This window comes from Arachis ipaensis, chromosome B6, assembly GCF_059453495.1.
Source record: "Arachis ipaensis isolate K30076 ecotype BB chromosome B6, ASM5945349v1, whole genome shotgun sequence".
NCBI classification, from domain to species: domain Eukaryota; kingdom Viridiplantae; phylum Streptophyta; class Magnoliopsida; order Fabales; family Fabaceae; genus Arachis; species Arachis ipaensis.
In genome coordinates this window covers 100,990,280-101,004,249 of record NC_142441.1, presented here as the reverse complement: position 1 = coordinate 101,004,249, position 13,970 = coordinate 100,990,280, and positions in this window count along the sequence as shown.

Here is a 13,970-nt window from a genome sequence, read left to right as displayed (position 1 = left end):
CAAAACATTAAATGTTAGCAATAATTTTGAAAATATGAAATAAAAATACGAAAAATATTTTGAAAATCAATTTTAAAATTTTCGAAAGAAAATAAAGAAGAAAAATGAAAAAGATTTGATTTTTGAAAAAGATTTTGAAAAGATAGAATTTTTAAATTGAAACTTTGACTTGACTAACAAGAAACAACTAAATTTTGAAAATTTTTTGACCAAATCAACTTAAAAAATTTCGAAATTGAAGAGTAAAACAAGGGAAATATATTATTTTTTATTTTTGAATTTTAATGATGAGAGAGAAAAACACAAAAATGACACAAGACATAAAAATTCAAGATCAAAACAAATAATGCATGCAAGAACACTTTGAATGTCAAGATGAACACCAAGAACACTTTGAAGATCATGTGAACATCAAGAACATATTTTTGAAAATTTTTAAGAAAAGAAACACATGCAAGACACCAAACTTAAAATTTAACACAAGACTTAAACAAGAAACACAAAATATTTTTGGTTTTATGATTTATTAAATTTTTTTTGTATTTTTCGAAATTTATTTTGGAAAAAAAGAATAAAGAAATTCAAAATTTTTAATAAGAATTCCAGGAATCAAGGAATGTTAGTCTAAAGCTTCGGTCCAAAAATTTAGACATGGCTAAATAGCCAGCCAAGCTTTATATGAAAGCTTCGGTCTAAAAGATTAGACATGGCTAAATGGCTGGCCAAGCTTCAGCAGAGCATTACATACAACAGCCAAATTGATAGGAATCAAAAAGCTCCTGCAATGATAAGTGAAAGCCTCAGTCCAAAAAAATTAGACATGGCTTAGAAGCCAGCCAGGCTTCACATATCATCTGAAACTCTAGAATTCATTCTTAAAAATTCTGACGAACAAATATATTTTTTTTTTAAATTTTTTTGAAATTTAAAAAGAAAAATATTAAACATAAAATAAAATTACCTAATCTAAGCAACAAGATGAACCGTCAGTTGTCCAAACTCGAACAATCCCCAGCAACGGCGCCAAAAACTTGGTACACGGAATCGTGATTGATAAACCCATATTTTATGATATATGTTGTGCTCAATTTAAGTGATTTATTCAACCCTTCACCCACTTATTCATGAAAATTGCATGGTTTTACTTTCCCTTCCTTATTATGTGATATATGTGAAAAACATGTTTCCTATGCTTTAAAAATAATTACCCTTTATTACCATTCGATGCCGTGATTTGTATGTTGAGTAGTTTCAGATCTTCTAAGGCAGGAATGACTTGAAGGATGGAAAAGAAAACATACAAAAATGGAAGGAAAGCACAAAATGGAGTTTTTTGAAGAAACTGGCAGCGACGCGAACGCATGAACGACGCGGCAGTATGCCTAGCACGAAAAGACAGCGACGCGAATGCATGACTGACGCAGATGCGCGCCTTAAGCAGAACGCAGATGACGCGTACGCGTGACCGAAGCGAACGCGTTACAAGGAAAACTCCCAGATGACGCGACCGCGTGACCCACGCGGATGCGTGACAGACGCCACGCACCAGAAACTGCAGAAAACGCTCCCAGCAATTTCTGAAACCCTTTTTGCCCTAGATCCAACTCCAGAAAGCACAGATTAGAGGTTATAAAGTGAGGAAATGCATCCATTCAGAGAGAAAGGTCTTCAATTATTTACTTTTCATAGTTTAGATGTAGTTTTTAGAGAGAAAGGTTCTCTCCTCTCTCTTAGGTTTTAGGATTAGGATTCCTCTTAAGGATTTAGAATTTCAACTCTTCATCAGGTTCAATATTTATTTTACTTTATATTTCTCATTTACTTTCAGATACTTTAATGCTATCCTTTAATTACTTATGTTGCCAGATTGGCTTATGAATTCTTTATGTTTAGATTGATTTTCTCTTATTTAATGCAATTGAGGTATTTCAGATCTAAGATTCTTATTTAGCTTTTTATATTATTGCCTTTAATTGATTAACTGGAAGCTCTTGAGTTATCAACTATCCGTGATTGGTTGTTATGTCGACTAAATTGACTGGTATTCCGCTAACTCTAGTCTTTCCTTAGGAGTTGGCTAGGACTTGGGAATCTAACTAATTAGTTCACTTGACTTTCCCTTGCTTTCATAAGGGTTAACTAAGTGGGATTAACTTCCATTCTCATAGGAGTAACTAGGATAGGACTTCCAAATTTTCACACCTTGCCAAGAGATTATTTTACAGTTATTTATTTATTTTATTTGTCATTTAAATTACTTGTCCCTTACTTTCAAAACCCCAATTTACAAAACTCATAACCAATAATAAGAACATACCTCCCTGCAGTTCCTTGAGAAGACGACCTGAGGTTTAAATACTTTGGTTATCAATTTTAAAGGGGTTTGTTACTTGTGACAACCAAAACGTTTGTACGAAAGGATTTTCTGTTGGTTTAGAAGCTATACTTACAACGCGATCATATTTTTATATTTCTTTACCGATAGGAAATCTGAATCGTCAAAATGGTGCCGTTGCCGGGGAACTGCAAACGTGTGCCTTATTATTGGTTATTGTAAATATTTTTCTTTTACTTGTTTATCTGTTTTTGCTTTCTCCTTTTATTTCCATTAGCACTATGAATTCTCACCCCTCTCGCTTTGAGTTTGGTTCTAATATTGTTGAAGGGAATGAAAGCTATAGCAGGAACATGCATCAAGGTCAGACAATCAAAGATGGATGGAGCCAAGAGGATCTGATCAACCCTTTAGGCAACAACACCCTCTAAGATATCATGGACGAGGACCACTATACAATGCATACCAAGCTAATAGACATGGTGGACCACCTTGCAATTACCAACAAGCCCCACCCTGTGCTTATAGACCATCCCCTCAACGCAGATTTGAACCACCACGCTCACAAGTTCCTTTTCAACATTCACCACTGTATGACCCTTATCCACCACAATCCCAATCCAATTACTCCCGAGAACCACCACATTATTGTTCTGAACCCCCCTCCCCAACCAATGAACCCTCATACCCACCTCAACCTCCTATGGACAACAGACTTCGTGTTCTTCTTCAAGGGCAAGCGAAGATGCAAAGCAGCGTACTGGAACTCACTACTGTCGTAGCTGAGGTAGTAAATTTAATAGCTTCCCAACATCTGAGAACTCAAAGTACTCCCATGGCTGCATGTGGAGAATCAAAAGAAGAGCGTAGCATGAAGGAAACACTAGAAACTCTGGCGGATAATAAGGAGCATGGCTTTGTATTAGAACAAGTAGAGGAAGCAATGATAGCTGTAGAGGAAGAAGTGGTTGAAGATTTAGGAGATGCTGAACCTCCATGGGAAACAAAAACTGTAAAGGATTCCGCTGAGAAGTCCGAAATTGATGCCAAAAAAGACAGTGCACAACCTCCAATGCATATACCTTGTCAAAAATTGGACGGAACAGTCCAAGAAGTTGATTCCATGGGTAGTGATGATCACGAATCAAGCTCTCCTAGTCACGAACTCACATTCGCAACTGAATTCCTTGAACCTGAAGAACCTTATCCAAGTGAATACGAAGATGACGTCGAGGTAGATTTCTCTCAACCTCCAACGTATGACTTAAGTGATGAGGAAGACATAGAAGACTCTGATCAGGACGCAGTTGCAGTTGAAGAGTTTTGCAAAGAAGTGGAGGAATTCACAGAAGAATACAAGGGAGTAGAACCTACAGAACCACTAGAAACACCTATCCCAAGGCCATTACCACCTAATACAAGCTTCAAGTGGGTACAATCCTTAACCTTTATCTTTACTTTTCCACTTGAATATGGTTTGCTTGAAACAGATGGCCAGCTTAGAGCTCTCTGAGGCTTTAAGAGTAAGAGGGAAATGGCTCGTACTCAGAGCTGGTGCGCAAGGTTCAATAAGGTTCCACGCTTCAATTCGAAGTGCGCGGATTGGTACCAAGTTCAATTGAATGGGTCTCGGAAGATGTTTGGTCATCTTGGTGAGAATACAATTTCTAAACTGCCCGGATTGAAGAATACAGATCAAGACAAAGGCAAATTTAAAAGCAAAGTTTGGGATCCTGAGAAACTGTCTGAAGCTACTCAAAAGCTTTACATGCTAGTTTGGGACCCCGGAGGCTGTAGGCATTCCAAACATTGGTGGAGATTTCTGGATGAATTTAAGCATAAGCCACCATAACAGGAAGCTCATCCAATGTCCAACTTAAAAACTTTAACTAAAAGTGCTAGGTAGGAGACAACCAACCATTGTATGGTCGTTTCTTTTTCAGTTTTATTTTGTTTTGTTTATTTTTATATTATATTACTGAACCTGAATATTATTCATTAGCATTGCATACTGTATAATTGCATAATTGCATAAAAAAAAAGGGCGCGACGTGATCGCATTGCTAACGCGTTCGCGTCGGTTGCGAAAAACACCTCCCACGCGTCCGCGTCAATCACGCGAACGCCTGATCTGGAAATCGGCGTAAAAATCCAACGCCCAAAAATCTGAGCTGGAATCGTGCGGCTGTTGTGCGTTTAGCACAAAACGGCTCACGCGTTCGCATCCCTGACGCGAACGCGTCACTTGCAACACACTTATCCCACGCGAAAGCGTGAGCGACGCGTTCGCGTCGTTTGGATAGCATAACACCTTAAATAGAGAAAGAGAGTTGCGCTGAAACGACGCTGGAATTGTGCGTTTAGCACAATTTTCAGCGACACGGTCACGTGCCTCACGCGACCGCATCATTCATCCTTTTTCCCATTCCATGCGCTCGCGTCAACCCCATTCCACCCTAGCCACGCGATCGCATGCTCCACGCGTTTGCGTGGATTCAAATCCATTAACCCCCAGTGACGCAAAACCCTACCCCCATCGCGCCCCATTCTCTTCCCCCCCAAACCCCTCCCCCCCACTGCTCCCTCTCTGCTCTCTGCCACCCACAACCACCACCACTACCCCCAGCCATCTCCGATCGCCGCGCCACCCCCAACAACCCAGACCCACCGCGACGACCACAACCCCCATTCCCCCTTCTCCCCTCCCTTCTCTCCCCTCCATCACCACGGCCAGCCACCACCACCGCGCCATCACCGCCACGCCTCCCACCACCACCACCCTCACCCCCATTCTTCTTAAACCACCCCCTCCACCGTTAACCCTTACCGAAACCCCCCTGCCACCACAAACAGCCACCCACCACTGCGCCAACCTCCCCGTTCCACCACCGCACCACCGTGCCACCCTCCCAGCACCGCCACTTCACCACCGCCATCTCTCTGATCCCTACCTTAGCTCATATGCATACCAGGTTCCACCATTCACCACTTTTCTTTCATTCATAGTTAGTTGCATATTTTTCAGTTTATGTTTCAAATTAGGCTAGTTAGAGATGCATGTTTGTAGTGGATTCTAGGTGGTTAGGTAGCTAGGATGTGGTTAGTGGATTTAGGCCTGATAATTGCACTGTTCGGGCTTCTTGTTTTATCAATTTCGCAATTCTGATGTTACTGTGATGTTAATACTGTTCATATGCTGTTCTTTACTGTTTCATGCTGCTTTTACACTGCTCTTTCATGTTCATATTCTGTATATGTATTTGCAGCTTTATTTTAATTTATATGAACTATTTTGCTTGCTGTTTATTACCCGGGAATATCCAATTTTAGCCGGAATGCTGTCCAATTTTTTTTTTGCAAATTGTTTTGATTTTCTCTCAATTTTTGGTTTTGGCAATTTGAATTTTGCATTAGTTAGCTTTTACCAAACCAATTCATGAATGCACGGGCCGGCATTCTTATCCCTTTCAATTCCCTGGCTAATACATAGCACTTTTGATGATTCGAATTTAATTTTTTTTGCTATTTTTATATCTTTATGAATCATCATCACTAACCTGATATTTTTTAATATGAATTGACTAGTCTTTAAATTTGTGAATTTCTTATTACCTAGGAAATATTTCTCAACGCCACTTACTTTAACTTTTTCCTCCTAACTCACTACTTTCCACTTTTTCACTTTTAACTTTCTAACTTCCCCCTTTGCTTTTTAACTAACTCCTTCAAACTTTTTCACTCATGGCATGATTATTGTTTCTCTTAATTAACAGGTATTCTCTTTATAATATATTTTGGATTGTGATTTCTCATCTCAGATTTCTAACTCCAAAACAATCCAAAATGCACAATTATTCAACTCATTTCATAATTCTACTGCTCTTTTGCCACCATATGCTTATATTGCCATCATTCTATTTGCCTACTTGTTTTCCTGCTCTGTTCTTCATTTATATCCTGAAATTTCTGCTTTTCAGGATGTCTGACCCTCAAAGAAAAGGAAAAGGCAAGGCAACCACTGGTAAAAGGAAAAGAGGTGAATCCTCTATGTCTATCCTGGACATTATGCATGATGACTCCTAGCGGGAAAAGCACTTTACCCCGCAGGAGAAGGCTGACCAGCTCCTCCCTGCCAATGATCCAATTAAATTTGCAAACCGATACTGTGAGCTGAAGTATCTAGTGTTTGCCACCTCCAGAAACCTGTACCTGGAGCAAACTCTGAAAATTCTAGAAGAACTACAGCAGTACATCTCCGATCAGATAAAACAGAGAGGCTGGTTCTTCTTGGAGAGAAACCTGACAGAGGTCAATGCTTCCTGGGTAAGAGAGTTTTACTGCAACTATTTCAAGACTTCCCTGGATGCAGTGCACCTCAGAGGGAAACAGATACTGGTCACTGAGGAAGCCATTGAGGATATTCTGCGCCTTCAGCCTAAGTCAGATCAGCCTGACGGTTACCAAAAGGCTGAAGAGGACATGTGCTTTATGAGATTTGACTGGGATGTTGTCAAGCATAGGATAGCCCTTGATCCGACTATCCCATGGGTCATGGGTAAGAACACCACAATGCCTAAAAGAATCAAGCTTATGTATCTGAATGATGAGGCTTGGCTCTGGCACTAGATCCTGAGCAACTTTGCTATGCCGAGCACTCATGAGACAGAGATGCCTGCTACTATGATCACCCTTCTCTGGTGTGTGCTGGAGGGTAAAGATCTGTATCTGCCACGATTCATCCGGCACTATATGGCCAGGGTCCATGTCAGAGGCACCCTCTCGTTCCCATATCTGATCACCCAGCTAGGCCGTCGAGCTGACATGCCTTGGGAGCTGGCTTATGCGAAGCCGACTGCTGCAGACTGCAAGAAGATCATTCCTCACAGTAGGAAGTTTCGGGCTTTAGGCTATACACCTCCATTCCTCACCGCTTCTGATGAGACAGCCACACCTTCAGCTGCCCCTTCTTCATCCACTACTGCACCAGCCCCACCCACTGCACCTCCACCTGCTCCTGAGCCTATTTACCATTTGGTGCATCGACTTTTCGCCCGCTTGGATCGTATGGAGCGTTGTAACAAGCGACGCTATGAGCACGTCAAGTTGATGATCTGATCCGGCGACGACATCCCCTCCGAGCCTGACACTCCTTCTGATACATCTGAGGTGGAGGAGGATGAACACGAGGTGGAGACACCTACCCAGGCTGCACAGGCAGGACCAGAGCAGGCTGCACCACAGCAGGAGGTGCCACACCAGATTCAGGCCGCAAATCCAGAGATTTCCATCCAGTCAGAGCCTCCTCTGTAGCAGACAGATCCTCCTACCCTCATCTAGTCTGCAGATCCTCAGGCCACCACCGAGACTCCAGCAGCCCATCCTTCCAGTGATGACACTCCTTCACACCTAGTTTGAGTGAGCATCGAGGACGATGCTTTATTTTAAGTGTGGAGAGGTCGCCATTCCTGGCGTATTTCTTTTTTGTGAACCACTACAGACTCTTTTTATCTTATTTTATTTATTTTTCTATATTTTTATCTTTATTTTTATTTTTATTTTTTCTTTTCATTTTTCAGTACTTATATATTGTTGTTGCTATACTTTTACTTTATTTTCATATTTTGCACTTTAGTTCATACCTTAGCCAGTCAGTTTAGTTTGCAATTCTAAACTTATTAGTTATAGAATATGTGGATTAATTAGTATTGTTTACCCTTTTAGCATATGATAGTTTGGTTTAAATTGAAAATAAAAAGGAAGTAAACTAGAGACTTTAACATAATCAAAACAATCCACACACCTTGTATATATAGCATTACATGTTAGTTAGTTAACAACATTTCTTCAAGAAGGAACACTAAACTTTAAAGCCACCCAAAAAAATTTACATTTGAGAATAATGAGAACTCTTAATTTCTACTTGCATGACATGTATAACTGATATATGATTTTTGAGCTGGAGAACACACAGCCTGTGAGTTTTGAGCTTAATGGTATGGTTACATTCAAACCATAAATTTCATTCCTGTGTGTTTTGCCCTTCTTTTTCATTCCGATGTTCTTTACTTTGTTTTAATCTATATGTCCAATTATAGAGTATAGATACATACTAAGATATGATTTACTTTGTTTTTCACTTATCCCAAATTAGCCTACCTTTTACATCACCCTTGTTAGCCCCCTTGAGCTTTTTAATCCCCTCTTGTTCTATAAACCACATTACTAACCTTAAGCAGAAAAATAAAATAAAAATCCCAAGTTGAATCCTTGGTTAGCTTAAGATAGAAATTGTGTATTGTTTAAGTGTGGGGAACTTTATGGGAACATGGATGATAGAAACAAAGGTAGAAAGTTAAAAAGAATAAAGATGTTTCAAAATAAAAATTCGGGAAGCATGCTCATGTGAGATCAAAACAATTAAATTACCATATGCATTAAAAATAATAATAATAATAATAATTTTTCATTTTCGATACTTAATTAAGGGGATACAAAAATTCCCCAATTGCAAAATAAAATGAATCAATGCACATGGGACAAAGTTAAATTTAATGCATGAGTTTGCACTACAAAGTGGAAAAACTTGGGCAAATAGGTTAAGAAACTTTGATTTATAAAATATGTATGTTAGGTGAGATCTTAGACTAATCAAGGATTCACTTATTAGCTCATTTAGACTTATACATATACCCTTACCTTTACCTTGGCCCCATTACAACCTTGAAAAAGACCTCATGATTTTTGTATGACTATATTCTATAATTGTTGATTGGTTGGATGAAGAACAAAGTTATAGAAAGTAAGGATAAAAAGAAGAATAGAGTGATTAACCCAATAAATACTGAGTGACTAGAGAGTAAACACAAAATCCAGTGAGGGTTCAATAGCTCATCACCATATATCTGCTTAAATTGTTAATTGTCTTGCAAGTTTGTAAAATGTTTTTACCCATCTCAATTATAAAAGTACTTTAACATTATCTAGGGTTTGGCTATGCATATATGATTCCTTGAAGATATGAATTAATTTAACTACATGTAAGTTTTATATACAAGTGAATAACAATTAGAATTGCATGATTCATTTAGGTAATTTGCATTTAGAATAGATTGCATTGCATGAGATTCCACCACTTTAACCTTACCTTACTCTTTATCTTGGATTTAGCATGAGGACATGCTATTGTTTAAGAGTGGGGAGGTTGATAAACCCATATTTTATGATATATGTTGTGCTCAATTTAAGTGATTTATTTAACCCTTCACCCACTTATTCATGAAAATTGCATGGTTTTAGTTTCCCTTCCTTATTATGTGATATATGTAAAAAACATATTTCCTATGCTTTAAAAATAATTATTTTAATTACCCTTTATTACCATTCGATGCCGTGATTTGTGTGTTGAGTAGTTTCAGATCTTCTAAGGCAGGAATGACTTGAAGGATGGAAAAGAAAACATACAAAAATAGAAGGAAAGCACAAAATGGAGTTTTTTGAAGAAACTGGCAGCGACGTGAACACATGAATGACGCGGCCGCATGCCTAGCGCGAAAAGACAGCGACGCGAACGCGTGACTGACACAGACGCATGCCTTAAGCAGAATGCAGATGACGCGTACGCGTGATCGAAGCGAACGCGTTACAAGGAAAACTCCCAGATGACGCGACCGCGTGACCCACGCGGACGCGTGATAGACGCCACACACCAGAAACTGCAGAAAAAGCTCCCAGCGATTTCTGAAACCCTTTTTGGCCCAGATCCAACTCCAGAAAGCACAGATTAGAGGTTATAAAGTGAGAAAATGCATTCATTCAGAGAGAGAGGTCTTCAATTATTTACTTTTCATAGTTTAGATGTAGTTTTTAGAGAGAGAGGTTCTCTCCTCTCTCTTAGGTTTTAGGATTAGGATTCCTCTTAAGGATTTAGAATTTCAACTCTTCATCAGGTTCAATATTTATTTTACTTTATATTTCTCTTTTACTTTAAGATATTTTAATGCTATCCTTTAATTACTTATGTTGCCATATTGGCTTATGAATTCTTTATGTTTAGATTGATTTTCTCTTATTTAATGCAATTGAGATATTTCAGATCTAAGATTCTTATTTAGATTTTTATATTATTGGCTTTAATTGATTAACTGGAAGCTCTTGAGTTATCAACTATCCGTGATTGGTTATTATGTCGGCTAACTTGACTGGTATTCCGCTAACTCTAGTCTTTCCTTAGGAGTTGGCTAGGACTTGGGAATCTAACTAATTAGTTCACTTGACTTTTCCTTGCTTTCATAAGGGTTAACTAAGTGGGATTAACTTCCATTCTCATAGGAGTAACTACGATAGGACTTCCGAATTTTCACACCTTGCCAAGAGATTATTTTACAGTTATTTATTTATTTTATTTGTCATTTAAATTACTTGTCCCTTACTTTCAAAACCCCAATTTACAAAACTCATAACCAATAATAAGAACATACCTCCCTGCAGTTCCTTGAGAAGACGACCCGAGGTTTAAATACTTCGGTTATCAATTTTAAAGGGGTTTGTTACTTGTGACAACCAAAACGTTTGTACGAAAGGATTTTCTGTTGGTTTAGAAGCTATACTTACAACGCGATCATATTTTTATATTTCTTTACCGATAGGAAATCCAAATCGTCAAAATGGCACCATTGTTGGGGAACTGCAAACGTGTGCCTTATTATTGGTTATTGTAAATATTTTTCTTTTACTTGTTTATCTGTTTTTGCTTTCTCCTTTTATTTCCATTAGCTACTATGAATTCTCACCCCTCTCGCTTTGAGTTTGGTTCTAATATTGTTGAAGGGAACGAAAGCTATAGCAGGAACATGCATCAAGGTCAGAGCAATCATAGATGGATGGAGCCAAGAGGATCTGATCAACCCTTTAGGCAACAACACCCTCTAAGATATCATGGACGAGGACCACTATTCAATGCATACCTGATGCCAAGGCATCTTAGGCTAGTTTCACTAGTATTTTTCTGTTAGTTTTAGTGGTTTTATGCATTTTCTTGAGCTTAAAGTAACCAAGAATGGTTAAAAGAATAACAAAGCAATGAACCATCCAAACAATATGATTTTGATGCAAATTCCATGAGTTTTAGTTATATTACTTGAATGCTATGAATGGAAGATTTCTCATGAAATTTTGCAAGACTTTGATGCATTTGTTTGGATGATTTCAAGGAAGAAGAGGCTAAGCAAGGAAGCAACAAAATCAATAAAGGAAGCTTGAATATCACATGTGGAGTTTAAGTTCCAGTTTAAGCCTAAACTGGAGCTTAAACGCCAGAATCATGAAGGCTAAGAAATGCTGGAATTGAAGTTTAACCTCCAGTTTGACCTTAAACTGGAGGTTAAACGCCAGAATGAAAAGTCTCACCAAAGAAGCATTCCACGTTTAACCTCCAGTTTGACCTCAAACTGGAGGTTAAACGCCAGAATGATAATGCCACTCAGGAAGGAGTTCCACGTTTAACCTCCAGTTTAACCTTAAACTGGAGGTTAAACGCCAGAATGGGAAAAGCACCAGGGAGCCATTTCCACGTTTAAGCTCCAGTTTGACCTCAAACTGGAGCTTAAACGTGTTCGACCAAGTTTCCTCCTCCAGGGTTGCTCTCTCCATTTCCACGTTTAAGCTCCAGTTTGACCTCAAACTGGAGCTTAAACGTGTTCGACACCTCCAGGGCTACCCTTCTAAGCTTCCACGTTTAACCTCCAGTTTAACCTTAAACTGGAGGTTAAACGTGTTCGACCTCCAGGATGCCTCCTTCCATTTCCACGTTTAACCTCCAGTTTAACCTTAAACTGGAGGTTAAACGTGTTCGACCTCCAGGGCTGCCCTTCCTATATCCACGTTTAAGCTTCAGTTTAACCTTAAACTGAAGCTTAAACGTGTTCGACTACATGACTCTCCAGGGCTGCCTTCTTCCATTTCCACGTTTAAGCTTCAGTTTAACCTTAAACTGAAGCTTAAACGTGCTTCTACAAAAGGCCTCACTGGAAGTGTCTGGCGTTTAAGCTGCAGTTTAAGCTTGAACTGCAACTTAAACGCCACTCTTGGAAAAGGTTTCTGGACCAAAAATATTGTGGTTTAAGTTAGTATTTGAGCACAAACATTAACTTAAACTTATTCTGGTATGAAACCCAATTGAATATCATGGTTTATGGGATTGGGCCTGAAGGATTGATGAGTCTGAAATTTCAATTTATTGAGTCATGTGCCATTATTTGATTATCACTAAGTTGGCTCAATGAATGTTACAGAATTTGGATCAGCAGCCTCATCAAGATTATGGATCATAAACCCAAGGCAAAAGGAAAGCAGGGAGAGGCCTCAAAGCCCAAGAAACACAACAGAAGCTCAATATAGAAAGTGTATAAATAGGATAGAATTTAAGTTAGAAAGAACTTTTACCTTCACTTTTAGCTAGTTTTCATATCTTTGTAATTGAATTCAGAGCTATGACTCACTAAACCCCCTTTCATTGGGTTAGGGAGCTCTATTGTAATTCAATGAATCAATAATAGTTTATCTTCTTCTGCAATCTTTTCTCTTGAATTTTGTTAGAAAGCTTCTCGATCTAATTCCATTGGGTAGTTGTCTTGGGAAAGAAACTACCCATAATTGGAATCCTTCGGAACCTTGGGAAAGGAATGGAGGATTCATGCTAGAGAAGCTTTCTCACAGTGAATTGGATTGGGGTTTGGATGGATATTGTGACATGTAATCCTACCAAATTGTGGTTCATGAAACTGTGTGGTATAATCAGTGATCGAGCATCATCTCTTCTTATGAACATTTAAACCAAGGGATTGGGAATTTGTTCATTTTTAGAGAGAATTGGTGAACCAAGGGATTGGGATCCAATCATATAAGATTGCCAAGCAAAATTCAATGAACGCATTGCTTGAGGAAGAGATAAACATGTTTTGATTCGGAGATCTCAATATCTCCTATAACCCAATGAATCCCCCAATTCTGATTTCCATCTTCTCTTTACATTCTGCAACTCAATTCTTGCAATCACCCCCATTCCCTTTTAATTTCAGCAATTTAGTTTCTGCTCTTTAATTCATGCAATTTAAGATTCCGCCATTTCAATTCCTTGTCATTTATTTTTCCCGCCAATTTTACATTCCGCAATTCTCATCTCAATCTTGATTCCGCTCAACTAGAACACACTTCTAATCCGAATTGCTCACTCAACCAATCCTTGTGGGATTCGACCTCACTCTATTGTGAGTTTTTACTTGACGATAACCGGTGCACTTGCCGGAAGGAATTTTGCCGATCGTGCAATTTCCTAAATCGTAGCATAACTAGTTTATGCGCATCAAGTTTATGGCGCCGTTGCCGGGGATTGGTTTTCGATTGACAATTCTCCAATTGGAAGCTAACTAGATTGAGCAATTTCTCTTGCTTTGTTAATTCTGTTCAAGTTACTTGTTGAATTTTAATTTCTGCACTCTGTTACATGCTTTCTTTCTTTATGCCTTTAAATTCAAGCAACTAACTCACTGACTCACTAACTGTTTGAATTAATTCCTCAATTGCTCTAACCATACTCTTCCATTAACCAAGAGTATTTCACTTGTTTGTTGCCTGTGCT